We start from the raw sequence: 27,156 nt of genomic DNA on the forward strand, positions 1-27,156 counted from the left end.
GATAGCAGGAAGTAATGACAGGAATTCAATTTGCATTCGAGGAACACAAACCTACCATAGGGGTCAGTATTTACCGTAATCAATTCAAACTGGACAGTTCTTTTTATCATGACTGACACCCCCCGGGAAAAGGAGGAGTGAGAGGAATGATACGCCCATCCCACCCAAGGTCTGCGGAGCGACAGCAGTCTATTTCCCTCTAAATGAGTCTCACTCAAACAGACAATGTCCGGGTCGTATTTCTTAATCATTTTAAGTACCAGGGATCGCTTTACTTTATTGTTGATACCCCGGACATTCCACGCCAAACATTTTAAGGCAGGCATGACGTCTGTACGGCCATCTGGGACACACCACATATATACCTCGCAGGGTGGACAAGGGACCCCGCAATCAAGGTTATCTGCGCACCTACCCGCCCATATAAAGCAGTATCTTGTATACCCTGCCGTCCGCAGACCCCGGGCCAAGAGCCTAGCCAGGCAAAACAACACATCAGTACCTCACAAGGAAAAGAACAAAAACAAAAATATAGAAAACAATAAACTGAAGAAAGAAAAACAAATCCCACATAGAAACAAACAATACCCAAATTCCAACCCCCCTCCCCGTATACCTTCCCAAACAGTGGCATACCATATCCCTAACCAAACCCAACCCTGGAGATCCAAGTGCCTACGGCAAACCTATGCGTAGCATAAAGACCTAAAGTCCCAGTGTAAAAATAGAACCCTAAGTGTATATAACGTTACGCTACAAAGTCCAGAACCAACAAAACTAGAGGGTGCTCCCCGGACATATACTTGCATGTTTTAGGCCCATGTAGGAGGGGGACCAGGATATCAGTCCGGAGCTATATACTTGCATGCTTTATGTTCATGTAGAGGGCAAAACAGAATATCAGTCCGGAGCGAGTTGACGGGCGCCCGGAGCATATCTGTCCAGCCAGGCCGCCGCCTCCCTTGGAGAGCCGAAGAACTTAGTTTCCCCGTCCGCGCAACCTGGAGGGAAATAGCATCAAGTAGGGAAGATTCAAGTCACGAAGGCGCCGCTTGATAGGCAGGAACTGGGCCCTGTCTTTCTGGACATCCGCTGCAAAGTCCGGGAATGCCGACACCCGGACACCATTTCGAAGCAGAGGGCCCTTTGTGCGGCCCAGACGTAGCACAGAGTCCCGGTCTTTGTAATGCAAAAATTTTGCAATGAAAGTTCGTGGTGGGGCACCAGGAGGTAAGGGCCGGAAAGGAACTCTGTGGGCCCGTTCCACCGCAAACTGGGAGTTGAAGAATTCTGCACCATATGCCTCCTTGAGCCATGACTCCAAGAAATCTTCAGGATGTGCCCCCTCCTCCCTTTCTGGTAGGCCCACAAACCGCACGTTGTTTCTACGGAGGCGCCCCTCCATATCCAGAAGCTTGGATTGCATTGTGGAAACCTGCTGAGAGACTGCCGACACGGATTGCTTCAGGGGGCCGCAGAGATCCTCCAGATTAGAAACCCTTGTCTCGGCCTCACCCACTCTCTCCCGGATACGTTGGACATGCTGACGCAACAAGGACAGATCGCACTGCACCCTTTCCATTTTGTCCGACAAGCGTTGTTCGCTAGCAGCTATAGCCTCCAGTACCTGCTGAATGGATGGAGCAGAAGGCTGCATAACCGCGTCCGAGTCGGCCCCGGCCGGGGGATCAGGGCGGGCAGGTGGGGACGATTTAGGAGATGACTGCGCCGGCTGGGAGGTAGACTGGCGGGCAAACTTCTCCAACTTAGCCACAGCCGCGCGTTGACTGTCTTTCACCATATTAGCAGAGTTGGAACCACCGACCAGGTACGACACGGACCCAATCAGGCACAGGCGGCACACAGGTCCCAAATATTCAGTGTCAGAAGGTCCAGCAGTAAGAAAGAAATGTAGTATCAAATGCACCCCAATAGCCAATGAAGAAACAGGTGAGGTGGGTAAGGAGGGCCCAGGGGCATATGTAGAGTCGGTGGGGTGGCAGTTTATTAGAGAGCAGGACAGTGTGCCCAGTGACACTGCAGCCAGCCCCACAAGCTCCTCAGTGTCTCAGTGCAGTAATGCCTATGGAGCTGCTTCCAAAATGGCCGCCAGGCCCACAGCCTCCTCACCCCCCCCCCCCCCCCCCCAGTCTTAGGAGCCCAGGCACCGGGGGACAAGTGCAGGCAGACAGTTATTCAGGGTGCAGTCGGGTGCCACGTCCCTCAGGTCGCGTACAGCACGATTTTTCGCCCGCGGCAGCGCGTCCAGGCACCCGCAAATTGAGGCCGGGGATGCTCCGGCGGCCTAGGCCAGAAATACGAGCGGCGGCCGGGGAGACGCTCGGAGGAGGCTGTCAAGGTCACCCGCCGCTGCCCCAGAGGCTCAGGAGGCAGATTTTGCAGGAGGACAGATCTGGAAAGGGGATTAGGATGGTGTCAGGATTGATTGTCCGGGGAGCTCCCTCTCCCTGCTTCCTACCCTGATGCCGCCGTGGCCACGCCCCGCCCTGCTAAGGTTTAAAGTGTATTATTATTGTTATCATTGCATTGCATTGCTGTAGAAGGTTTTAAGTGTATCTCTGGGTGGGTACGCGCTGAGAGTACTTTGTACCGTCAGCGCGGCGTGTGTACGCAAAGTCCGTACACTGTACGGGACTCTGTCCGCAAATAGCGTAAAAGGTGCGTAGAGTGTGAACTAAGTATAGCGGCCGCAGCGGCTAAAGGTTTAAAGTGTATTGATGGTGTGTTTAAGGTATAGCTTTTATTCCTGTAAAGATAATCGACATTATCACACTTGACAATAAAGTCTGTATCTCAACATGCAGTATCACCCTGTTGGTAAGGAGAAACATGATTCATGCCCATTCAGTGGAGGAATAGTTCAACCAATCATTAGTGTTTGCTGCCAAAAAGGGAGAGAATTCCAAACCTCTCCAAAAAAGTCCACTTGCAATAGATCTTTAAAGTGCAGGTCCATGGCCATAAATGAGATGATGACCACTATTCCATCTCTCTGTATGAAAAAGTTCTAGTAAAATCAAATCAAAGATACAGCTAAGATGTCTCAATCATTAGGATGCCTGAATTCAAACTAGGACCTTACTCAATCAATAGGAGATAAATCCAGTACCAGACAGGTTATGACTGTTACCTTGCTTCTGGTTTTACTAAAATGTTTCTCCTCCCACGTTAGAGGTACTGTAGATTGGCACAAGAAAAATATTATCCAGTCGATCCAAATTTACTCCTGCAGGTGTAGGAAAGGTGTGCTCTACATTGTGTACTGGAAGGGCTGTAGGATATGAGAACTGCTCTTGGATTATATTGACTGATGTTTTTGCACCTGTTATGCTCACCGTATTTTTCAGGCTACATCCTGCGAAGCCCAATGGGTTGCATCCTGCCAAGCCTATAGGTTGACATCTGCTCCTAAAGATTGAGGGCACTCTAAGGTTCCACTGCAATGGATGTAAAGATAACAGGTTGCAGTAACAATGCTGACTGCACAAAGTTGTCATTTTGTTTCTCTGCTGGTACTTTAATTGTCTTGTTTTGTTTGCTTGTATATCGACTTCTGCTTCAGTCCTCATTCTACTTTCTGCAGCCCATTGACTTCAGATTCTCAACTCTTCCTCTCAGGGTTTAGCAGCTTAAATGATCTACCTGTTTTTTTGATAGCTACACAAGCCAAGTGAGTCTCTCCTGGAAGTAGCCATCACTCATTAACTTAATTATGTTCATCTTGTTGCACATATTTGTAAATTCAATAAAAAAAATTGAAAATATGAATTTAAACAACAATAATATCATAGCAATATAAATGTAATGTTGTAGCAAGACAAAAGAAATGAAAAAAAAGATGACTGGGATAAGGGTAAAGAGAAGAAATGGAAACCTACTGCTGTGTTATATATCATATGAAAGCCACAAAAAAGAGGTTTAAAATGAGACCCTGTCCAACTCTCTAGGTCAGGGGTGGGGAACCTTTTTTCTACCAAGGGCCATTTTGATATTATAAAATCCTTCAGGGGCCATAGAAAAATTATCAACTTAAAAATTAGCCTGCCCCCAGTAGTTATGCCCCAGTAGTTATGCCCCAAGTCAGTAGTTATGCCCCCGGTCAGTTGTTATGCCCCAGTAGATATGCCCCCCGTACATATGCCCCCAGTCACTTGTTATGCCCCATTAGATATGCCCCCAGTCAGTTGTTATGCCCCATTAAATATGCCCCCAGTCAGTTGTTATGCCCCATTAGATATGCCCTCTAGTAGCGCCACGTACACACACATTAAAAGAAAAAAAAACACAATACTCACCAGCCCCGCTCCTGCTTCCGGACCGTTGCCCTCCGCCTGGCCACCCTCTCCTCAGAACTATGGGAGAGACGTTATGACATCTGTACCATAGCGCCGCACACGCACACTGCCAAATCTCAGCGGGCGCCCGGCATCTCCACGGTTAGGTGAGCCTGGCCAGGCCAGATCAAGTGACTCTGCGGGCCTTATACGGCCCGCGGGCCTGAGGTTCCCCACCCCCTGCTCTAGGTCAATAACTGTAGGTGAGCTGCAAGTGCAATTTAAAAAGATGTTAATAGCACATTTTTTGTTAAACATTTGTAGCTTTAAAGGTATATAACTTCAAAACCGTTGAACATATCAGCCTAAGAATCGGGGGGTTTCCTTACACCCATGGCAGCCTGAAACCTGTGTTGATTTGGTGTGGAATAACCCAGCACACTATAATACTCACCAGATGTGTTTTATATAGTACAGTACCTCTAACTTCTCCACATTTGTGGTACACAAAGGGTAAAAACTAGAATTTAACCTGTGGCTGTTTGGGGTGCAAATGGGGATTAAATTCTATCAGGTCAAGACTGAGGGGTCTATTTATTAATTAAAATGTGTGGGATATCTGCAGAATGCATCTTTGGGAGGAATTACAGCAGATATAGGGCCTAATTCAGACCTGATCGCTGTTGCACAAAATCACACAGCGGCTGATTATCGAATGACTGCGCATGCACCACAATGCGCACGAGCGAGCCCAAACAGTGACAGAATGGTGTAAAAATTTAGACCGCTAGGCATAAGCAAGGTGATTGATAGGAAGCGGACGTTTGTTGGTGGTAACTGGCCATTTTATGGAAGTGTCAGGAAAAATGCAGACATGCCAAAGCGTTTTCTGGGAGGGTGTGTGACGTCAGCTCAAACTCCCAATCAGCCTGATTCTGTCACACTGAAGCAGTAAGTCCTGGGCTATGCACAGACTGGAAAAATCATTCAATGGTGGGTGAGTTGCGAATGTATTTGCAGATGTCCGCTGTCTGGAAAAGTTTTTGCACGGCGTACGCATGCATTTGCAGAATTGCACGGGGCAGGTTTTTACTCTCTATGGACGACAACTATCTGATCGCAGACATCTGCAAAAACGCAGAGGAGCAATCAGGTCTGAATTAGGCCAATAGTTTTTGATCACAATGGCAACCCCCATAGGTTTCTTTGTTGACTGCTATTTCTGAGATTTAATGAGACAAGCTCCGGAATGTGAAGCAGTCCAGATTTGGCTGTGACATCATTACAGGTTGTCTATCCTCCAATAGAAAGAACTGGGAAAGTATTACTGGGATTTAAAGAAACTTATCCAAAACATCTTTTTGGGATTATAATTAAAACCAAATCACTGCATTTTTCTTGAGCAAATATTAGCTTTACTAAATATATTTATTGAAAGTCACAATATTCTTATAACGTTATCTCTCTTTACAGAAGATAGTGTAGTTAGAAAAGACTACTGTAAAATTATTAGAAAAAAGTTAATAAAGAATTAATGGGACATAAGCAGGGTTGAATTTAAAGGATAATAAGTGTCAATTTACTCATAATTTTTAAATCTCTAAGAGGGAAATTCATTTATCCAACAGAACCTCATGTAATTTGAGTTATCCAGACTTAAAACCCTGCTTGCTTTTGCTCGCGTCCCATAAAAGTTTTGCCACCTCTAGTTGTCCATAATGGGGCAAGTTTAGATGTACAGTGATATCTCTGTAAATGCAGCAGGGGACGCCTCCTGCTGCAGTAGTGATTTGTGCTGCGTCCTAGAACTCGGGCATCATATTACTGTGACCCCATTGGTGTTGCCTCCACCCCCCCCCCACCCCTAAAACCGCATTAGACTGTCAGTCACTGACAGTCTGATGCTGGACTGCTTCCACTGTCACAGGACCTGCTTGCACATGCGCAGAAGAGACCCTGCACATGTGCACAGTACCAATAATCTGTACTTTACGACATTAGAAGCAATTACAACTGGACCTGTGCACAGCTATGTATTGCTTGCTTAATATCTCCACCTACTGTACTGTATGTGTTGATGTTTGGTCACTTAAACCGGTTACAAGTCAACTATAATTACAATATATCTGGTATTATGAGTTCCCTGATCAGGTGTAGTTTATCCTATTTATATTCATATTTCAGTAATGTCTGCATTTAGCAATATCTAGAAAGTTAACCGCCCTGACATAGTTGGTGACATCACATCAGTTCTCTGCAATCTAACGCCCCATTGTACAACAGAAATGGCTTTCTTCATAGCTAGAGTAAATTAGCTAGAATTGAAATGACTCTTGGCTCTGAAAAATATGTAGTTTTACATAAAGGGACAAGCAAAGAAAAAGAAACCCCTTTAAGGAACAAAAAAAAAGTATTTTAAATATTAGGCCTTTGGGTGACTACATTTGAATCTCGTCCACAAAAATCATAATATGGTTAAATATTATGTAATCCGTGGATGATGCTGTATATTTTTGGTGCAAAATGTGTGCCCGCTCTTGAATTTTTAGAAATGTTGTTACTGTAATAAGTGTTTGATGTCAATATTTTATTGAACATATAAGTCGTAAATGTAATAGGGTGCGAGAAGCCATAAGTGCAGGACTTCGTTCGAGAATGAACATATTTTTAATGCGACAATCCTTTACAAGACAAAACCAGGTTGGTAAATGTATCCCATAGTTGTACAATAGATATACTGTGTACTGTATGCACTGCTTATATGCCTGGAAGTGAATCTGCTTTTTTTCTTTTTTTAAATCCTTAGTAACATAGTTAAAATCATATCAGTTTTAGGAAGTCTCATATTTGACATCATACTTTACTTCTCCTTTAAAAGGTTAATGACAGTACAATCCCATCTGGCACTTTAAATTTGAAAGATGGCTCACTGGGAGAACCTGAGGTGTAATTAAGTCTCACTCGATAAACACTGCAATTCCTGGCAGAGGTTTTAAAGATACATTCATTTTCAAAATTAGAAAATTTCTGGGTTTCTTTTTAACAACAGTAAAAAAATCAAAAACAAGCACATGCAAAGTAAATATATGCTCCAACAATACAAAGTAAAAGCAATATAATTGCATGAATGGCTACAGTATTCTGAATGAAAATGTGCCATTTCCGTGACTTATGGCTATTAGTCCTCTCAAGTTTAAAAAAATGTATTTCACTTTTCAATGACATATTTTACATAGTTACATAGTCAGTGAGGTTGAAAAGAGGCAAACTGCCCATCTGGGTCAACATGTATTCTGTGTTAATCTATACATATTATTATGTGCCTGCTGAAGTAATGTCTTAGTACCAAATGAAAACAATGGTTCTTACCACTCCCAGATAATGTAATGTCCATATGTTAAATGCTATAGCCCTGGATACATTTACCAGTTAGGAATTTGTCCAATCCGCTTTTAAATACATTTACAGAGTCTGCCATTATTACCCTCTCCGGCAGGGAGTTCCAAATCTTTATTGCCCTTACCGTGAAGAACCCTTTCCTATGTTGTGTACGGAGTTTCGTCTCCTCTAACCTAAGCGAGTGCCCCCGCGTCCTATATAGAGTTCTTTTAATAAACAAATCCGCTGCTTGCTCCTTGTAATTACCCTTTACATATTTGAAGATATTAATAATGTCTCCTCTTAGACGCCTCTTTTCTAGTGTATACATATTTAACCTAGTTAGCCTTTCCTCGTACTCCAGAGACTCTAACCCTTTTATCAGTTTAGTAGCTCTTATTTGAACTCTTTCTAGTTCCCTGATATCTTTTTTTATAATGCGGTGCCCAGAACTGAACACAATATTCCAGGTGCGGACGTACCAATGATTTGTACAGTGGCAGGATTACATCCTCGTCCCTTGTCTCTATGCCCCGTTTAATGCACGCAAGCACTTTACATGCCTTCTTTGCTGCACTTTGACTTTGTGTACTGATATTAAGCCTATTATCTATAAGCACCCCCAAATCTTTTTCCACCATAGTTACCCCTATATTTTCCCCATCCAGAATGTAGGATGCATGTGTGTTTTTCCCCCCAAAATGCATAACTTTGCATTTGTCTATATTAAACCTCATTCCCCATTTAGACGCCCAGATTTCCAGTTTAACTAAGTCTTTATTTAAAGACTCCACATCGCCTACTGAATTAATTACCTTACACAGTTTAGTATCATCTGCAAAGATTTATATTGTGCTTTCCAGGCCTATTCCTAGATCATTGAAAAATATAGTGAAAAGCAGTGGGCCAAGAACTGACCCTTGTGGTATTCCGCTGACTACTGGTGCCCAACTGGAGAACATCCCATTGACCACTACTCGTTGCACTCTGTTATCCAGCCAATTACTTATCCATGTACAAATAATATAACCTAGACCAAGTTCCCATAATTTGTTGATCAGTCTCCTATGAGGCACTGTATCGAAGGCTTTTGCAAAATCTAAATACACCACGTCCACTGCTTTTCCATGGTCAAGATCCTTGCTCACTTCTTCGTAGAAGCTAATAAAGTTGGTTTGGCATGATCTGTCCCTTACAAACCCATGCTGACTTTTACTAATAAACTTTGTAGCCTGTAGGTGATCCCCTATGCTTTCCCTCAAAATGCCTTCCAATATTTTACCTACTATAGAGGTTAAACTAACTGGTCTATAGTTTCCAGGATCATTTTTATTTCTCATACGTCCTAGAGGATGCTGGGGATGTTTCAAGAACCATGGGGTATAGACGGGATCCGCAGGAGACATGGGCGCTTTAAGACTTTAAAAGGGGTGTGAACTGGTTCCTCCCTCTATGCCCCTCCTCCAGACTCCAGTTAGATTCTGTGCCCAGTGAGACTGGATGCACACTGAGGAGCTCTCCAGAGTTTCTCAGAAAAAATACTTTTGTTAGGTTTATTATTTTCAGGGAGACCTGCTGGCAACAGGCTCCCTGCAGCGTGGGACTGAGGGAAGAGAAGCAGACCTACTTCTGTGAGTTTCAGGGCTCTGCTTCTTAGGCTACTGGACACCATTTGCTCCAGAGTGTCTGATCGCTAGGTACGCCTAGATGTTCGTTCCCGGAGCCGCGCCGTCAACCCCCTTGCGGAGCCAGAAGTCAGAAGCCGGGTGAGTAGAAGAAGATTAGAAGACTTCAGTGACGGCAGAAGGCGGCTTTTGAGGTACCGTGCAGCAGGCGCGCTGCACGCCATGCTTCCACATTCAAAACGGCACTGCAGGGCGCAGGGGGGGGGGCGCCCTAGGCAGCATAAATCCTCAATAGCGACTGGCACAAGTGTATACAGTGCCTGGGCACTACATACAGACCCCCGCCAGTATAAATATGTAAAATTAAGCGGGACTGAAGCGCGCCATTAAGGGGGCATGGCTTAGCCCTCACAGCTCTGACCAGCGCCATTTTCTCTTCACAGAAGCTGCAGAGATGCTGAGCCTGGCCTCCCACACTACTGTACAAGTAACAGGGTGAAAAACGGGGGGGGGGGGGGGGGCACAGGTGACTTGGTGCTATTTTATTGAATATAAAGGCGCTAACAGGTCTGGGCAGTATATTACTCGCTCCAGAATCGGGATAGGCGCTGGGTTGTGAGCTGGCAGAACTCCCTCTGTGTTTCTCTAACAGGCTTTGTTGTGGGTCTGTCTCCTATAGCCCCAGTGTGGTTGTGGGTGTCGGTACGCATGTGTCGACATGTCTGAGGCTGAGTGCTCTTCCCAGGAGGAGGCTGGAGTGGGGACAGAAAAGGCTGTGGGAGTGACCGTGTTGTCACCGCCGACGGCTGATTAGGTGAATATGTTGAGTGTGGCTCGGTTGACTAAGAGATTAGATAAATCTGAGTCTAAAAACCAGACATGGAGGAAATCCATGGAGGATGCATTTTCACAAGCTCAGACCCCTTCGGGGTCACAGAAACGTGCATTTACCCAGATAGCAGATGCAGATACCGACACGGACTCTGATTCCAGTGTCGACTATAGTGATGCCAGATTGAATCCTAAACTGGCTAAGAGCATTCAGTACATGATTGTGGCGATAAAAGATGTATTACATATCACGAAGGACCCTGCTGTTCCTGATACAAGGGTCTGTATGTTTAAAGGAAAGAAACCTGAGGTAACGTTTCCTCCCTCTCATGAACTGAACGCTCTTTTTGAAAAGGCTTGGGAAAATCCTGACAAGAAGGTACAGGTTCCCAACAGAATTCCAGTAGCATATCCGTTCCCCTCTGGGGACAGGGAAAAGTGGGAGTCAACCCCCACGGTGGACAAAGCTCTATCGCGTCTGTCCAAAAAGGTGGCGCTTCCGTCTCCTGACATGGCAGCCCTAAAGGATCCTGCGGATCGTGAGCAGGAAAAACACTAAAATCCATTTATGTCACTACAGGTTCGCTACTCAGGCCTGCCGTTGCTTCGGCATGGGTGAGTAGCGCTATTGAAAAGTGGGCAGATAACTTGTCATCTGAGATAGATACCCTGGACAGGGATAGCGTGCTTTTGACTCTGGGTTATATCAGGGATGCTGCAGCATATTTAAAAGAAGCTGCGAGGGATATTGGCCTTTTGGGATCAAGGGCCAATGCCATGGCAGTCTCAGCTAGGAGGGCATTGTGGATTCATCAATGGAATGCTGATGCTGACTCTAAGAAGACTTTGGAGTCTCTACCGTTTAATGGTAGTGTCTTGTTTGATGATGGCCTCACTGACCTGGTATCTACGGCTACCGCGGGTAAGTCATCATTTTTACCTTATGTTCCTGCACAACAAAACAAAGCGCCCCACTATCAGATGCAGTCCTTTCGGCCCAATAAATACAAAAAAGGACGAGGGTCCTCCTTCCTTGCTGCGCGAGGAAGAGGAAAGGGAAAAAGGCCACAGGCTGTGGCAAGTTCCCAAGAGCAGAAGTCCTCTCCGGCTTCTACCAAATCCACCGCATGACGCTGGGGCTCCTCTGCGGGAATCCGCACCGGTGGGGGCTCGTCTCAAACTCTTCAGTCAGGTCTGGTTTCACTCGGACCTGGATCCTTGGATTTTAGAAATAGTAACCCAAGGGTACAAATTAGAGTTTCTAGACGTGCCCCCTCACCGATTTTTCAAATCGGCCTTGCCAGCTTCTCTTCCAGAAAGGGAGGTAGTATGCGCTGCACTATTAAAGCTGTGTCAAAATCAAGTCATTGTCACGGTACCCTCATCACAACAGGGGAAGGGCTTTTCAAGTCTGTTCGTGGTCCCGAAGCCGGATGGCTCAGTCAGACCGATTCTGAACATAAAATCCCTCAATTTCTTTCTAAAAAAAAATCAGATTCAAGATGGAATCTCTCCGAGCAGTGATTTCCAGTCTGGAGGAGGGGGATTTTATGGTGTCGGTCGACATAAAGGATGCCTACTTACACGTCCCCGTATATCCTCCACATCAGGCATACCTGAGGTTTGCTGTTCAGGATTGTCATTACCAATTTCAGACGTTGCCGTTTGGTCTGTCCACGGCCCCGAGGATTTTCACCAAGGTTATGGTGGAAATGATGGTTCTCCTGCGTAAGCAGGGAAACACAATTATCCCGAACTTGGACGATCTCCTCATAAAGGCGAGATCCAAGGAGCAATTGCTGAAAAACGTTGCGCTCTCACTGACAATTCTGCAACAACATGGTTGGCTCCTAAACTTGCCAAAATCAGAGTTGGTTCCGACGACACGGCTGTTGTTCCTGGGTATGATTCTGGATATAGAATTACAGAGAGTTTTTCTTCCAGTGGAAAAGGCTCTGGAAATACAGAACATGGTAAAACAGTTTCTGAAACCGGCAAGAGTGTCGATTCTTCAATACACTCGGTTGCTGGGGAAGATGGTGGCGGCCTACAAGGCCATTCAGTATGGCAGGTTCCATGCCAGGGTGTTTCAGTGGGACCTGTTGGACAAGTGGTCCGGGTCTCACCTGGACATGCACCGGAAAATAATCCTATCTTCCACGACCAGGATCTCCCTTCTGTGGTGGCTGCACAGTTCTCACCTTCTGGAGGGACGCAGGTTCGGGATTCAGGATTGGATCCTGGGGACCACAGATACAAGTCTCCGAGGCTGGGGAGCAGTCACACAGGGGAGAAACTTTCAGGGAAAATGGTCAAGCCAGGAAGCTTGTCTGCACATAAACATTCTGGAATTAAGGGCCATTTACAATGGCATTCTGCAAGCGTAACATCTTCTTCGCGGTCTGCCCATCTTAAATCAGTCAGACAACATAACAGAAGTGGCGTACATAAACCGCCAGGGCGGAACAAAGAGCAGAGCGGCGATGGCCGAGGCCACAAAAGTTCTTCGCTGAGAAGAGAGACATGCAGGCGCACTGTCAGCAGTCTTCATTCCAGGAGTGGACAAGTGGGAAGCAGACTTCCTCAGCAGACACGATCTCCATCCAGGAGAGTGGGGTCTTCATCAAGAGGTCTTTGCAGAAGTGACAAGTCGTTGGGGAATTCCTCAAATAGACATGATGGCGTCCCGCCTCAACAAGAAACTTAAGAGATATTGTTCCAGGTCGAGGGACCCTCAAGCAATGGCGGTGAACGCCTTAGTGACACCGTGGGTGTTTCCGTCGGTCTATGTGTTCCCTCCACTTCCACTCATTCCGAAGGTGATAAAGATTATAAGAAGAACAAGGGTTCAGGCGATACTCATTGTTCCAGACTGGCCAAAAAGGGCCTGATATCCAGATCTTCAGGAGTTGCTCGTAGAAGATCCCTGGCTTCTTCCTCTACGGGAGGACCTGTTACAACAAGGACCGTGCGTGTATCAAGACTTACTGCAGCTGCATTTGACGGCATGGCGGTTGGACGGCAAATCATAGCCCGAAAGGGTTTTCCCAGTGAAGTCATTCCCAGACTTTTTCAGGCTAGAAATGATGTAACGGCAAAGCATTACCGCCGTATTTGGAGAAAATATGTGTCTTGGTGTGAATCCAAGAAGGCTCTTACGTAAGAATTTCAGCTGGGGCGTTTGCTCCATTTTTTGCAAGCAGGTGTGGATGCGGGCCTAAAGTTAGGCTCCATTAAAGTACAGATTTCGGCCTTATCAATCTTCTTTCAGACAGAATTGGCCTCCCTTCCAGAAGTTCAGACCTTCGTGAAAGGCGTGCTGCACATCCAACCCCGTGGGATCTTAATGTGGTATTGCAGTTCCTGCAATCTCATTGGTTTGAACCTTTACGTAAGGTTGAGTTAAAATTCCTTACTTGGAAAATAGTCATGTTGTTGGCCTTGACATCCGCAAGGCGGGTATCTGAGTTGGCGGCTTTGTCTCACAAAAGCCCCTATTTAATCTTCCATGCTGATAGAGCAGAGTTGTGAACTCGTCAGCAATTTCTGCCAAAAGTGGTTTCACGTGAACCAGCCTATTGTGGTGCCAGTGGCTACTGACGCCTTGGCGGAATCGAAGTCTCTCGATGTGGTCAGAGCTTTGAAAATCTATGTTGCCAGAACGACGCAGATTAGGAAAACAGAAGCTCTGTTTGTCCTGTGGGCTCCCAACAAGATTGGGGCTCCTGCTTCCAAGCAGACTATTGCGCGCTGGATCTGTAATACAATTCAGCAGGCGCATTCTACGGCAGGATTGCCGTTACCGAAATCGGTGAAAGCCCATTCTACCAGAAAGGTGGGCTCTTCCTGGGCGGCTGCCCGAGGGGTCTCGGCATTACAGCTGTGCCGAGCTGCTACTTGGTCAGGGTCAAACACCTTTGCGAAGTTTTACAAGTTTGATACCCTGGCTGAGGAGGACCTCTTGTTTGGTCAATCGGTGCTGCAGAGTCATCCGCACTCTCCTGCCCGTTCTAGAGCTTTGGTATAAACCCCATGGTTCTTGAAGCATCCCCAGCATCCTCTAGGACGTATGAGAAAATAGGATTTTAATACCTACCAGTAAATCCTTTTCTCTTAGTCTGTAGAGGATGCCTGGCGCCCGTCCCAGTGCGGGCTGTATCTGCAGTTTGGTTATGGTTACACTCATGTTGAGTTAAGTACAGTCACTCTGTGGCTGATGTTGGTCATGACGCTGCATGCTTTGTTGTTGAATGCCATGTTGTACGGCGTTTTTGAGTGGTGAGCTGGTATGTATCTCACCTTAGTTTTAAAATTAAATTAAATAAATCCTTTTCCTCGAAATGTCCGTCTCCCTGGGCACAGTTCCTATAACTGGAGTCTGGAGGAGGGGCATAGAGGGAGGAGCCAGTTCACACCCCTTTTAAAGTCTTAAAGTGCCCATGTCTCCTGCGGATCCCATCTATACCCCATGGTTCTTGAAGCATCCCCAGCATCCTCTACGGACTAAGAGAAAAGGATTTACCGGTAGGTATTAAAATCCTATTTTCCCTTTTTAAATAAAGGCACTACCTCCGCTATGTGCCAATCCCTTGGTACCATGCCTGATCTAATTGAACGATAGAAAATCAAGTATAGGGGTTTTAACTGTAACCTAAGCTCCATAATAACCCTTGGATGAGTACCATCTGGGCCTGGTGATTTATTAATATTCACGTTACCTAGTCTATCCAGAACTACTTCCTCACTTAAACAAGCATCAAGCCAAGAGTCATTACTTTCGCTGTCATTATGCAGTAATGTCACTGGCTGATCCTCCCTGGTAAATACTGATGGAAAAAAATTGTTCAATATTTCCACTTTTAATTTGTCATTATTTATCAAAGCTCCCAATTGATCTTTTAAAGGGCCTACGTTCTCCTTGTTTAACCTTTTACTGTTTATATATTTATAAAACTTTTTAGGTTTGGTTTTACTCTCTATAGCGATTTTTTTTTTCGTTTATAATTTTAGCTTCCCTTATCGCTTTTTTAAATGTTTTTATTGCATTCCTTGTAATACCGGAATGACTCCTCCCCTCCATTAGATTTAAATGTTTTGAAAGCACGCCTCTTATTAGCTATTGCTTCCTTGACCTCCTTATTATGCCACATTGGTTTTTGTTTAGTACTCCTACGTTTACTGCTGATGGGAATGAGTTTGTGAATATTGTTTTCAAGCAACCCTTTAAAAGCCTCCCACATTTCCGATGTGTCTTTGCCTTGAAACAAAGCTTCCCAGTCAATGTCGTTTAGTGCCTGTCTCAGCATATTGAAGTTAGCTTTTCTAAAGTTAAATGTTTTAGTTGCTCCTTTATAGCTATGTTTCTTGAAACTGATGTTGAATGTGTTCATGTAGTGATCACTGTTTCCCAGGGTCTCCCCAACTTTAGTGTTTGATATAATGTCCACATTATTGGTAATTTTCATTCTCAATTCGTTTTTATATACCTACGAAGTGTTTTTGTCTCTTTTGTAGTTTGTCCTTTATAAAAGAAAAAAATAAAACAAAAGAATTTGCATAATCTGGATATTGAATTCAATTAGCCATGGTAAATTACCGTGGCTAATTGATTTCCCAGGCGTTATTCAATTGTCCCCTATATTTAACACTATCAGGGATTATTTTTTACCTGTCCAAAGACAGGCGAAGCAAAATCCATGGTAAGTGCCTTTTTATCACGGACGCATTCCTATAAATACATGGATCCGGGAAATTGTTCCAGATCCTACGTGTTTTTCCCTGAAAAGTTTTTGTGCAGTAAAAATGGGGGATATTTGAATTAGCCAGAAATAAAATTGTGGTAAAGTACAGTTTTTATCGTGTGAAATACAGTATTATCAGGTAGAATTAAATTCCACCCTTAATGTTGTTCATTCAGTATTATTTTAATGTTAGAATTGATTTATACAAAACTATGGCATGCCCGGTGAGCAGTCCTTTGTGAGCAATTCTTTGTTATAATGAGTGAATTCATTCATGAAACCGTTATTAATCTCTACAAATAAAAAATGTTTCTGTGGGGTAAATTTACTAAGGTCCCGATTTTGACCGAGATGCCGTTTTTTCATCAAAGTGTCATCTCGGTAATTTACTAAGCAATAATCACGGCAGTGATGAGGGCATTCGTAATTTTTTGGAAGTCCAACAAAAAAATTACGAATGAATACACCATCGGTCAAAACGCGGCTGTTTAACTATGAATCTCGGTAATTTACTAAGAAGTGCAAAGCAAAAAAAAACCAAACACTGCCGTGAAAAATTACAACTCGTAAAAAAGTGCTTAAAAAAAACAGACCTGCTTTTTTTTACCGTGATTGTATAGGCATGCACGGATCCATGAGATCCGTGCATGTATATCAGTGGGAAGGGGTGGGAAAGTGATTATTTTCTAAAAAAAAATTGCGTGGGGTCCCCCCTCCTAAGCATAACCAGCCTCGGGCTCTTTGAGCCGATCCTGGTTGCAGAAATATGGGGGGAAAAATGACAGGGGTTCCCCCATATTTAAGCAACCAGCATCGGGCTCTGCGCCTGGTCCTGGTTCCAAAAATACGGGGGACAAAAAGAGTAGGGGTCCCCCGTATTTTTAAAACCAGCACCGGGCTCCACTAGCTGGACAGATAATGCCACAGCCGGGGGTCACTTTTATATAGTGCCCTGCGGCCGTGGCATCAAAAATCCAACTAGTCACCCAAGGCCGGGGTACCCTGGGGGAGTGGGGACCCCTTCAATCAAGGGGTCCCCCCCCAAGCCACCCAAGGGCCAGGGGTGAAGCCCGAGGCTGTCCCCCCCCATCCAATGGGCTGCGGATGGGGGGGCTGATAGCCTTTGTTGTAAATGAAAAGATATTGTTTTTAGTAGCCGTACTACAAGTCCCAGCAAGCCTCCCCCGCATGCTGGTACTTGGAGAACCACAAGTACCAGCATGCAGCGGAAAAACGGGCCTGCTGGTACCTGTAGTACTATTACTAAAAAAATACCCAAATAAACACAAGACACACACACCGTGAAAGTAAAGATTTATTACATACATCCACACAAACATACATACATACTTACCTTATGTTCACACGAGGGTCTGTCCTCTTCTCCAGTAGAATCCAAGGGGTACCTGTTGAATAAATTCTACTCACCAGATCCCGGGTCCCAGGGTCCTCGGGGCAACCATTTGTAATCCAGGTACTTGAATAAAATAACAAAACGGAGAGCCGAGCCACGAACTGAAAGGGGCCCCATGTTTTCACATGGGACTCCTTTCCCCGAATGCCAGAAACCCACTCTGACTGATGTCAAAGTGGGTTTCTTCAGCCAATCAGGGAGCGCTACGTTGTAGTACCCTCCTGATCGGCTGTGTGCTCCTGTACTGTCTGACAGGCGGCACACGGCAGTGTTACAATGTAGCGCCTATGCGCTCCATTGTAACCAATGGTGGGAACTTTCTGCTCAGCGGTGACGTCACTTTAGGTCAACCGCAGGGCAGAAAGTTCCCACCATTGGTTACAATGGAGCGAATAGGCGCTACATTGTAACACTGCCGTGTGCCGCCTGTCACTCAGTACAGGAGCACACAGCCGATCAGGAGGGTGCTACAACGTAGCGCTCCCTGATTGGCTGAAGAAACCCACTTAGACATCAGTCAGAGTGGGTTTCTGGCATTCGGGGAAAGGAGTCCCATGTGAAAACATGGGGCCCCTTTCAGTTCGTGGCTCGGCTCTCCGTTTTGTTATTTTATTCAAGTACCTGGATTACAAATGGTTGCCCCGAGGACCCTGGGACACGGGATCTGGTGAGTAGAATTTATTCAACAGGTACCCCTTGGATTCTACTGGAGAAGAGGACAGACCCTCGTGTGAACATAAGGTAAGTATGTATGTATGTTTGTGTGGATGTATGTAATAAATCTTTACTTTCACGGTGTGTGTGTGTCTTGTGTTTATTTGGGTATTTTTTTAGTAATAGTACTACAGGTACCAGCGGGCCCGTTTTTCTGCCGCATGCTGGTACTTGTGGTTCTCCAAGTACCAGCATGCGGGGGTGGCTTGCTGGGACTTGTAGTACTGCTACTAAAAACAATATCTTTTCATTTACAACAAAGGCTATCAGCCCCCCCATCCGCAGCCCATTGGATGGGGGGGGGACAGCCTCGGGCTTCACCCCTGGCCCTTGGGTGGCTGGGGGGGGACCCCTTGATTGAAGGGGTCCCCACTCCCCCAGGGTACCCCGGCCAGGGGTGACTAGTTGGATATTTGATGCCACGGCCGCAGGGCACTATATAAAAGTGACCCCCGGCTGTGGCATTATCTGTCCAGCTAGTGGAGCCCGGTGCTGGTTTTAAAAATACGGGGGACCCCTACTCTTTTTGTCCCCCGTATTTTTGGAACCAGGACCAGGCGCAGAGCCCGATGCTGGTTGCTTAAATATGGGGGAACCCCTGTCAATTTTTTCACCATATTTCTGCAACCAGGATCGGCTCAAAGAGCCCGAGGCTGGTTATGCTTAGGAGGGGGGACCCCACGCAATTTTTTTTTTGGATTTTACAGTGTTTAATTTAAAAAAAAAAAAAAAAAAATGAACCCAAGCACGGATCACACAGATCCGGCCGAGATTCATTGTAAAAAAGTCGGCAGTGTTTTGCTAATCACTGCCGTAAAAAATAGAAAAAAAAAACGAATGACATCGACATCGGAAAACCCGAAAAGGCTAAATACGGCAGCTTAGTAAATTAGACGTAATCAATTCAAAAAGTTGCAATTTTACACTGTCGATGTCATTCGTGATTGAACTTTGACCTGAAACGGGAAAATACGAATCTTAGTAAATTTACCCCTGTGATGGTAAATCATTTTATTTAAAAATTGACTTTTTGACTTGTTCTTATATCTGTAATTGATCAATTTTGATAGGGCTTGTTCCAAACCTGTGTTTGTTCCAGCTCTCAGGAAGTTTCATATTGTGGGTCAGTCTTAGGTTACTGGGGCAGCTGTGAGGCAGCTTGTTCGTGTGACACCCAAGACCTTCTGTCCAAAAACCCATAAAGCCTGAGCACGCTGATGCAGTTTGCTCAGGAAGAATGGGCCAAACGACCTGGTGACAGGTATACAAGTCTTATTGAGAGCTACAGAAATTGCAGCTATTGCCTCTAAAGGTTTTCTTCTATAAAACTCTTTTATTGACACACTGGCCCTCATTCAGGTGCTGTCGCAGTAATGACGCATCAGCGATCTTTTTTAGTGACAGAGCTGCAAGGCATCACAATTGTTGCAAAGTAGCTCACCAAAGCCATCGCAACTGCATACTCTATCGCAACTGCCACACAGATGGCGGAGCTTCAATGCTGGCAGCATGTTTTATGTGTATTAGATTGCAGTTGCATGCCGAGACGCCACGATGCACCTGCATTTTTACAGACACTCCCTGTTACCTCCCAAATGGCCTCTTCCTGTCAATCACTCTGCAACTGATTCCTCACTGCGAGCAGCATCAAGGGACCTTGGCGAGTGTGCACTACGGCTGTAACGCATGTGAAGTCTATCGATAACCACTCATTTGCAACACTATCAAAGTTGTGGCCGCATCTGAATAAGGCTCACTCTTTACAACTATTAATAGTTTGTATGATATCTTTTGTTGTTTATAATCATTTTGATGCGGTTTGGCATGCCACAGTACTCATGAGTTTCACAGGTTCCCTTGATGTCTTTATCCCTATGCCATATTCGGATAAGTTCTTCTTTGAGGCCAGTCTTGGTAGTGATCATCTTCCATAAGGGGGTACCCACAAGAAACAGGAATCGTGTTCTAGAGGTCGGGGTGCTTGTGGTACGGGCTTCCGCCGCTAGGTGAATGTTTGTGGAACCCTTCTGAGCCAGTATCCATGCTGACATTGTATTTGACTGCAGTGATCTTTTTTTTCCAAAGACTTATTCACTCTTTCACCTATTTTTGTGTTAGCTGATTCATACGAACAACGTGCTGCTGTGAAGTTTTGTTTCCTTTTGGGGAAAAATGCGGCAGAAACGGTTGTAATGCTACAAACAGCAGCAACAATTTGCAGCAAAATTAATTCCTCGTATTGTCACCGCTGACCAGAGAGACAATTACCTGGCTGCGTGCCGTACTTTGAATTCACACTGATTTTTTCCCCCAAAATCATAACAAGAGATGAATCCTAGTTCTACGGTTACAATCCAGAAATAAAACAGCAATCAACACAAATCTTCAGAGCAGCACGTTGTTCGTATTTGTGATACTGGCTTAGAAGGGTTCCGCAAACATTCCCCTTGCGGCGGAAGCCCGTACTACAAGTGCCACACCCTCTGGAACATGATTCCTGTTTCATTTGGGTAACCCCTCATATTAACTATACACAGAAGAATGTATGTGCTCTGCTATAAGTCTATGGAAATAATATATGATGTGCACCCACTTGTTGTATAGTGTTGAAGTACACTGTGTTAGGTGGACATGGGAAATTGTATGTTGATCTTAGGAGTGTGAAATATTATATGACAAAGTACTTAATTATATGGAAAAACCTTTACTAATTGAATAATAATTAAAATACAACATTCAATGCACAATGTACATGCAGATATAAAAGCAAATATTTTCGGAAATTAGTAATATAAATGTGGTAGTTGCAGGTACAGTAGCAATGTTCATTAGCATATGTAAAATCAATGAAATCACAGTCCCAAAATGGCTCAGGTAGGTAGTATAGCCTGCGTCCCACATCTCTATGTACCTACTTCTTACCCGCTGGTGGTCTAGCAGTCCCTGATAAAGGCCAGCGGACCACTACGTGTTGGAGACAATTTACCTAACATCACCAAAATCAAAGGAGAAGACACAGATAGCCATCTAGTTAGAGCAAAGAACCCAAAGTATTGCAAGACTTGGACTCACAGATGTCTCATAGACATTGGGTGGTTCACTGCGTACACTGGAATAAGGACGCCAGGAGCAGGGCAGTAACCGAGGTTAGTAAAGCAAGCACCCACCAGCACTCCCAGTTAACTAAATGAGACTGGGGACCAAAGGAGGAGGAACAGAGGCTGCTAGACCTCCACAAAATTAAAAATTACTTTGATGAAACTCTTCCAAAGCGCTGGATTGGCTGTGCAAGACACAGCAACACGTCTCTCCTACACTGACCACTACGAAGTCCCAATGTATCAACCTGTGACTTTTTTTATGGGAATATGTGAAGGAAAAGGTCTCATCCCTCCCTTTCCTGTTAATCTAGATAACAACATATCACAACAGCTATTGCTGAAGTTGACATGTTAACACGTTTGCCAATAATTCAACTACCGTGTTGATATCTTTCATGTTTCCCAATGTATGCACATCAAACATTTGCTGTAATAAGCTTTGATGGATTTTCCATAAAACGATGTATTGGGAGTTGTTATCATAAATAGTAATTATTTTATTAATTGTCAAAACTGTCTTTCTTTTTCATCCACTAGGGGTCACTGGAGTACTCTTGGGATATGGACGGCGTAGCAGAAACAAAGGCACTGAATATTTAAATTTAGAACTCTCCACCCCTCCATATCCCAGAGTACCTCAGTGTACGACCTCAGTGTTTTTTCTGTGCTCAAAGCACTAACATCGGCTTGTGGGAGTTCCCACACTTTGTGGAAGATTTATTAATTTTTCATTTTTACTTTTTATTTTTTACTTTTTTCAAAAGCACATCCCTTCCCAGTTTCAGGAAAAACATGGGTCAGGGATAGTGCCGCTGCACGGGCAGCGCATGGCGTGTCGGTCCTCACAAAGAGCACCCTCACAGCCACAGGCAGCCCACTGCTCCTGCAACAGCTGGACGGAGCTTATACATAGAAGCCCCGTCGCAGCCATGACTGGATGACTGAAGAGCTGGACGGAGCTTACACATAGAAGCCCCGTCGCAGCCATGACTGGAGAGCTGGACGGAGCTTACACATAAGAAGCCCCGTCGCAGCCATGACTAAGATCACTGGAGAGCTGGACGGAGCTTACACATAAGAAGCCCCGTCGCAGCCATGATCAGGGATACAAGCAAGGTAGGCTGGGGAACGGGGCGGTCAGCGCAGGCTGCCGCCCCGCTATGTTGGTTTTAATATGCCGCTTCCGCCGCTCATCCGCCCGCCACAGCCCCAGCCGCTACGTCTGCAAGCTCCATACAGCGCTACGTCCGCCCGTCCCAGCCGCTCCGTCCGGCCGCCCAGCGCCATACGGCCGCAGACGCTCCCTCAGTTCTCAGCACTAAGACGGTGATAACCGGGCCGCCGCTCCGTCCGGCCGCCCAGCACCATCCACCCGCAGATCAGTGCCAGCGCTAAGAGGCTGCAAGAAGGCCTCACTGCAAGTCTTCCCGGGCTTCCCGCAGAGACACAGCGTTACAGGGGGGAAGAGGGGCGGTGGAATCTGGCGGATCACAGCGGCAAGGGTATGTAAAATACCTATATGAACAGCAGCACAGTGTATATGCAGCTATATATATGTAACAGGTATTTATAATGTATTGTAACCTGTCCTGTGAGTTCACTGTATAATAGGCTATTGAGCCTATATTACTGTCTGTGATTATCACTGTATAATAGGCTATTGAGCCTATATTAATGTTTGTGATTATCACTGTATAATAGGCTATTGAGCCTATATTAATGTTTGTGATCATCACTGTATAATAGGTTATTCAGCCTATATATTAATGTCTGTTATTATCACTGTATAATAGGCTAGTGAGCCTATATTATTGCTGTATAATAGGCTATTGAGCCTATATTAATGTCTGTAATTATATTCATAGAGCATGTGTTGTACACTGCCTGTGATTATCACTGTATAATAGGCTATATTAACACGGAAACAATTGTAACTTGTTCTGTGATTATCAGGGTCAGCATGGCAAAGGGGCCATTTTAACCATGCTTCCTGTTGTTTTCCAGTTTGTAATTCTGGAACATTCCTGCCCTACATCTCTAAGCCACCAGAGGCGCAGGGGTGTTAGTGGGAATTTGGTTCGGGTTTTCACATAAGCTGCCCATGTGAACTGCTTTTCACATAAAGAATACTCTGGTTTGTCTTCAGATCGAATAAATCTTTCGCCTTTTACTAAAGATTTCCGTGGAGAGGAACAACCATGAGTTTCATATAATTTTTTGATGCCTGCCTACGGCTGGGCTTAATATGCTTTTCAGCAATAAAAATATATATATGACACATAATAACTTCAATAAGTCGTGCAAGTGTCTGTCCGTTGCCTATTGTGGTGTCTGTCTGCATAGTGAGTAAGGCTCTAGCGCAGACTAAAAATAATTTTAAAGATCCTATGTTAAGCATTGGCAATACAAATTAAAGGAGCGGTAACATCGGAGTCTCGGAAGTTACTCTGCCAGCTCTAACGAAGGACAGTCTTTCCAAAGGGCCAATTTCCCTTTGGGTACCAGGGTGTTTATTTAACTGGTCTTATAATTTAATGCACGATTCTATGTCAAATCTCACAGCGATAACTACGAGTGAGAAGGGTACATTAGACCAGCACTCAGATAGTGCGGGGTTTTTGACAACCATACATTGCTAAAACCCAGTGAGTCAATGTCTCCATTTTTACAGAGACTGAGTAGACTCTAACCACTATTTAATCGTTTCCACATCTAAATGACGCGATCCGCCATTGGTGAATTCGTCTGTGTCAAACATTATAAAGACCCAATATACATTATAAAGACCCAATATACATTTGGGTCACTAGACTATGTATGGAAACAATGACGATCACTGTTAATGAGAAGCTGCAGAGTATATCTGTAAAGCTTCTGCTAACGCCGGTTACTTCGATTCTCACTTTTCATCGTCGCTAGTTTCAGCACGACAAGGCCAGAGCTTGTTTGGTCCTAAATTTGATATTCAGCCATTACCGCATCCAGTATCAAAATGGAAATACTTGTGCCGGCGTTTAATCCCTTTAGACTTCAGTTTTTTCAAGGCGGTGGTACAAAAACAGTCACGCCTTGTAACGACAGGACGCTACAGTCAACAAGCCAGTGGCTTGACGACCTATTAGGCCATCTCCATTTTCCAATTGTGGAAGCGCGTCTTTACACGTTACATTTGCGGGGTTTCCAGACATCAACTCATGGATGTCTCCGCTATTTACAGATTAAAGGACAAGACTGCCTCTGTCGAACGGTTTGGCAGGTTGCCATTTAGTCTCTGCTGGTTTCAGCTGTTTTTATTTCCAGGCATAGTACACCAACAGAGTCAGGGTTACTTATTCCCCTCTGTTTGGGGTAACAAAATCAGACAGCTCCGTCGCAGTCTCAATCAGCAAGTCACTTACTGCAGTTTGAAAATGGATTTTCTGCGGTTAGTATTTGCATATTTGGAGCCACAAAATTGCATAATTGCACTTGATCTTCACAATGCGTATTTACCCATTCCGGTTTGGTCATCACAGGTTCTAGCGTTTGCAAAACGCCACAACCATTAACCATTTCAGGTTCTACCATTTGGCTTCTTGTCAACGCCTCGGGTATTTACCAAAGTGATGTTGGTGAGGATAGCTCATCTCAGAGCCCTGCCAGTGACAATCGTTCCATACTTAGACGATCTGCTCATAAGAACTCTGTCTCAACAGAGTTCCTCTTACTTGCGCTACTAATGTATACTACGGTGGCAGGTCAAGTTCAAAAACAATCGCATCTAATTCCGTCTGAACGACGTCAATTCCTAGGTAAGATTATAAATACGGTAAATCACAGACATTTACCTACTACACCAGCAAGAACAAATATACCATCTAGTAATTAGTGCAAAAGCCACGCACACTAGCGGTACATTGGTGTATTTGCCTGTTAGGAATAATGATGTGTTTTCAAAGCGCTTTAGTTCGCCGGGCTTCACTCGCGTTTCCCACAGGGGGGCGAGGGTGTATATACTCTGGACGAGAGTCTCAGAGGTTCAGGAGTTGTAGTTAAAAAAGGTCAGCGACAGGGGTTCTAAAGCGGATCACGACAGATTGCTGTCGATAAATGTCCTGGAACTCCGTGCAATTTACAATGCACTACATGCTTCGCTTTCAGTCTGACCAAGTGCAGTCAGACAACGCAAAGGGAGTTGCATACACAACAACAGGGAGGACCAAGAAGCCGCATGGCAATGCGGCAGGTAGCTCGAATCCTCAATTGCCCAGAACACCATTATGTGATGTTGTCGACGGGGTTCATTCCGCTAGTGGACATCTGTTAGACAGATGATCTCACCCGTCGGGATTTATATCCTTAAAACTGGGCATTAAATCCAGAGGTGTTTCATATGTGAATACACAGGTGGGGTTACCATCAGGTATACATGAGGGCATCTCGCCACAATTACAAACGCTCAGTATGTGTACAGAACGACAGATCACAAGGGCAGTGGCGGTGGAGGTTCTCACATTTGTGTGGTCATACATCCTCGTGTATCTGGCTCCACCATTTTCCGCTGCTCTCTCCGTTGCTAAAACGGATCATAAGACAGTTCGTCACAGTCATACTAGTGATATCTCATGGGTTTCGGAGAGCTTGCTTCTCGAATCTCCAAGGAATACTTGCACACGATCTTGGCCCGCTCATAATACGTCCAACCTGTTACAACAGGGACCGTTCTTTTACCCCTATTTACCTATGTACCGCGGCTGCGGTTGACGGGGTGGGGGTTCAGACCGCCCTCTTAAGAAAAGAAATAGGGCATTACAGTATCGGTTATACCAACCATGTTACGAGCTAGGAAGCCGCTTACGGCAGCTCATTATTACAAAATTTGGTGTGCCTATATAGGTGGGTGTGAAGCTCGGAAGTTTCCGACATCATCTTTCAAGTTACCCGTATTCTGTTATTTTACAGACGGGGTGAGATGGAGAACTGAGTTTATCTGCACTGAGGGTGCAGGTATCTGTGTGGTCAAGTTATTTTCAAAGACGTTTGACTCTATTGCGTCGGTACACACCTTTTCTACAAGGTGTCATCAAAGTGCAGCCTCCATTTATCCCACCTACAGCGCCATGCGACTTGAGGCTGGGTTCAGATTTCTTACACTTTTCATAATTTGAACCCTTACAACAAATGGGGATTAAGTTTCTCACTTGGAAAACGTTTTCTTCTAGCCTTAGCTTCGGCAAGGGTTTTGTTTTCATATTTGGGTGCCTTGTATTCCAAGCCACCGTATTTGAGTTTTCTCATGTCAAAGCAGAACTTCGGACGAATTCCGATTTCTTATTCTTCACATCAATAAACCAATAGTGGTTCCTGTGTTGACAGCACATTCTAGAATTCTGAATGTGGTACACGCATTACGCGTCTATATGTCCCGAACGTCTACAGTACGTAATACGGATACGTTGTTTGTTCTCTATAATGCGGCCAACTGGGGTTAGCCAGTTTTCTCAGCAGACATTATCCAGTTGGATCAAAATGACTACAAGTCAGGCTTACTTGAAGGCTAAGTTACAGTCGCCTTCGTCAGTAATAGCTCATTCCACAGGTTCTGTGGGAATGTCAGGACCAGCTGGTCGTGGAGCGTCTACGACGCGGCTACATAGCCTTCAGTGCACACGTTTGTGCGCGTTTACACGTTATTAAACGGTTGCGGCATCAGCATCTAGCTTTGGCTGCCTACTGTTACAAGTGTCAAACAGCTCTCCCGCCCACAAGGGAAGCTTTGGTACGTCCCAAGAGTACTCCAGTGACCCCTAGTGGATGAAAAAGAAAATAGGATTTTGGTACTTACCAGGTAAATCCTTTTCTTTGAATCCATAGGGGGCACTGGACGCCCACCCAGAGCAGTTTTACCTGGGTTGTGTTAAGCTCACAGGAGCTTAGGGTAACACATTTTACCTGGTTTGTATTAAGCTCAAAGGAGCTTATGGTAACACATTTTCACCGATTGGTTCAAATTATAAAGGTCTATCGGTTATGGTGTCAACTGTTTAGTTGACAGTAACGTTATGGGTCAACTTTGTT

At 45.0% G+C, this 27,156-nt stretch overlaps 1 protein-coding gene and 1 non-coding gene across 7 annotated transcripts in view; both read left to right on the forward strand.

The window, feature by feature from the left end:
• The window catches only part of TTC29 (tetratricopeptide repeat domain 29), a 562,022-nt gene that overhangs the window by 146,521 nt on the left and 388,345 nt on the right, over positions 1–27,156 (forward strand). The window lies entirely within an intron of this gene.
• On the forward strand, positions 23,226–23,340 carry LOC134961210 (U5 spliceosomal RNA). Its single transcript, XR_010187868.1, has one exon. It is a non-coding gene; the product is annotated as a U5 spliceosomal RNA (small nuclear RNA).

Source organism: Pseudophryne corroboree, chromosome 1 (genome assembly GCF_028390025.1).
Source record: "Pseudophryne corroboree isolate aPseCor3 chromosome 1, aPseCor3.hap2, whole genome shotgun sequence".
Classification (NCBI taxonomy): Eukaryota; Metazoa; Chordata; class Amphibia; order Anura; family Myobatrachidae; genus Pseudophryne; species Pseudophryne corroboree.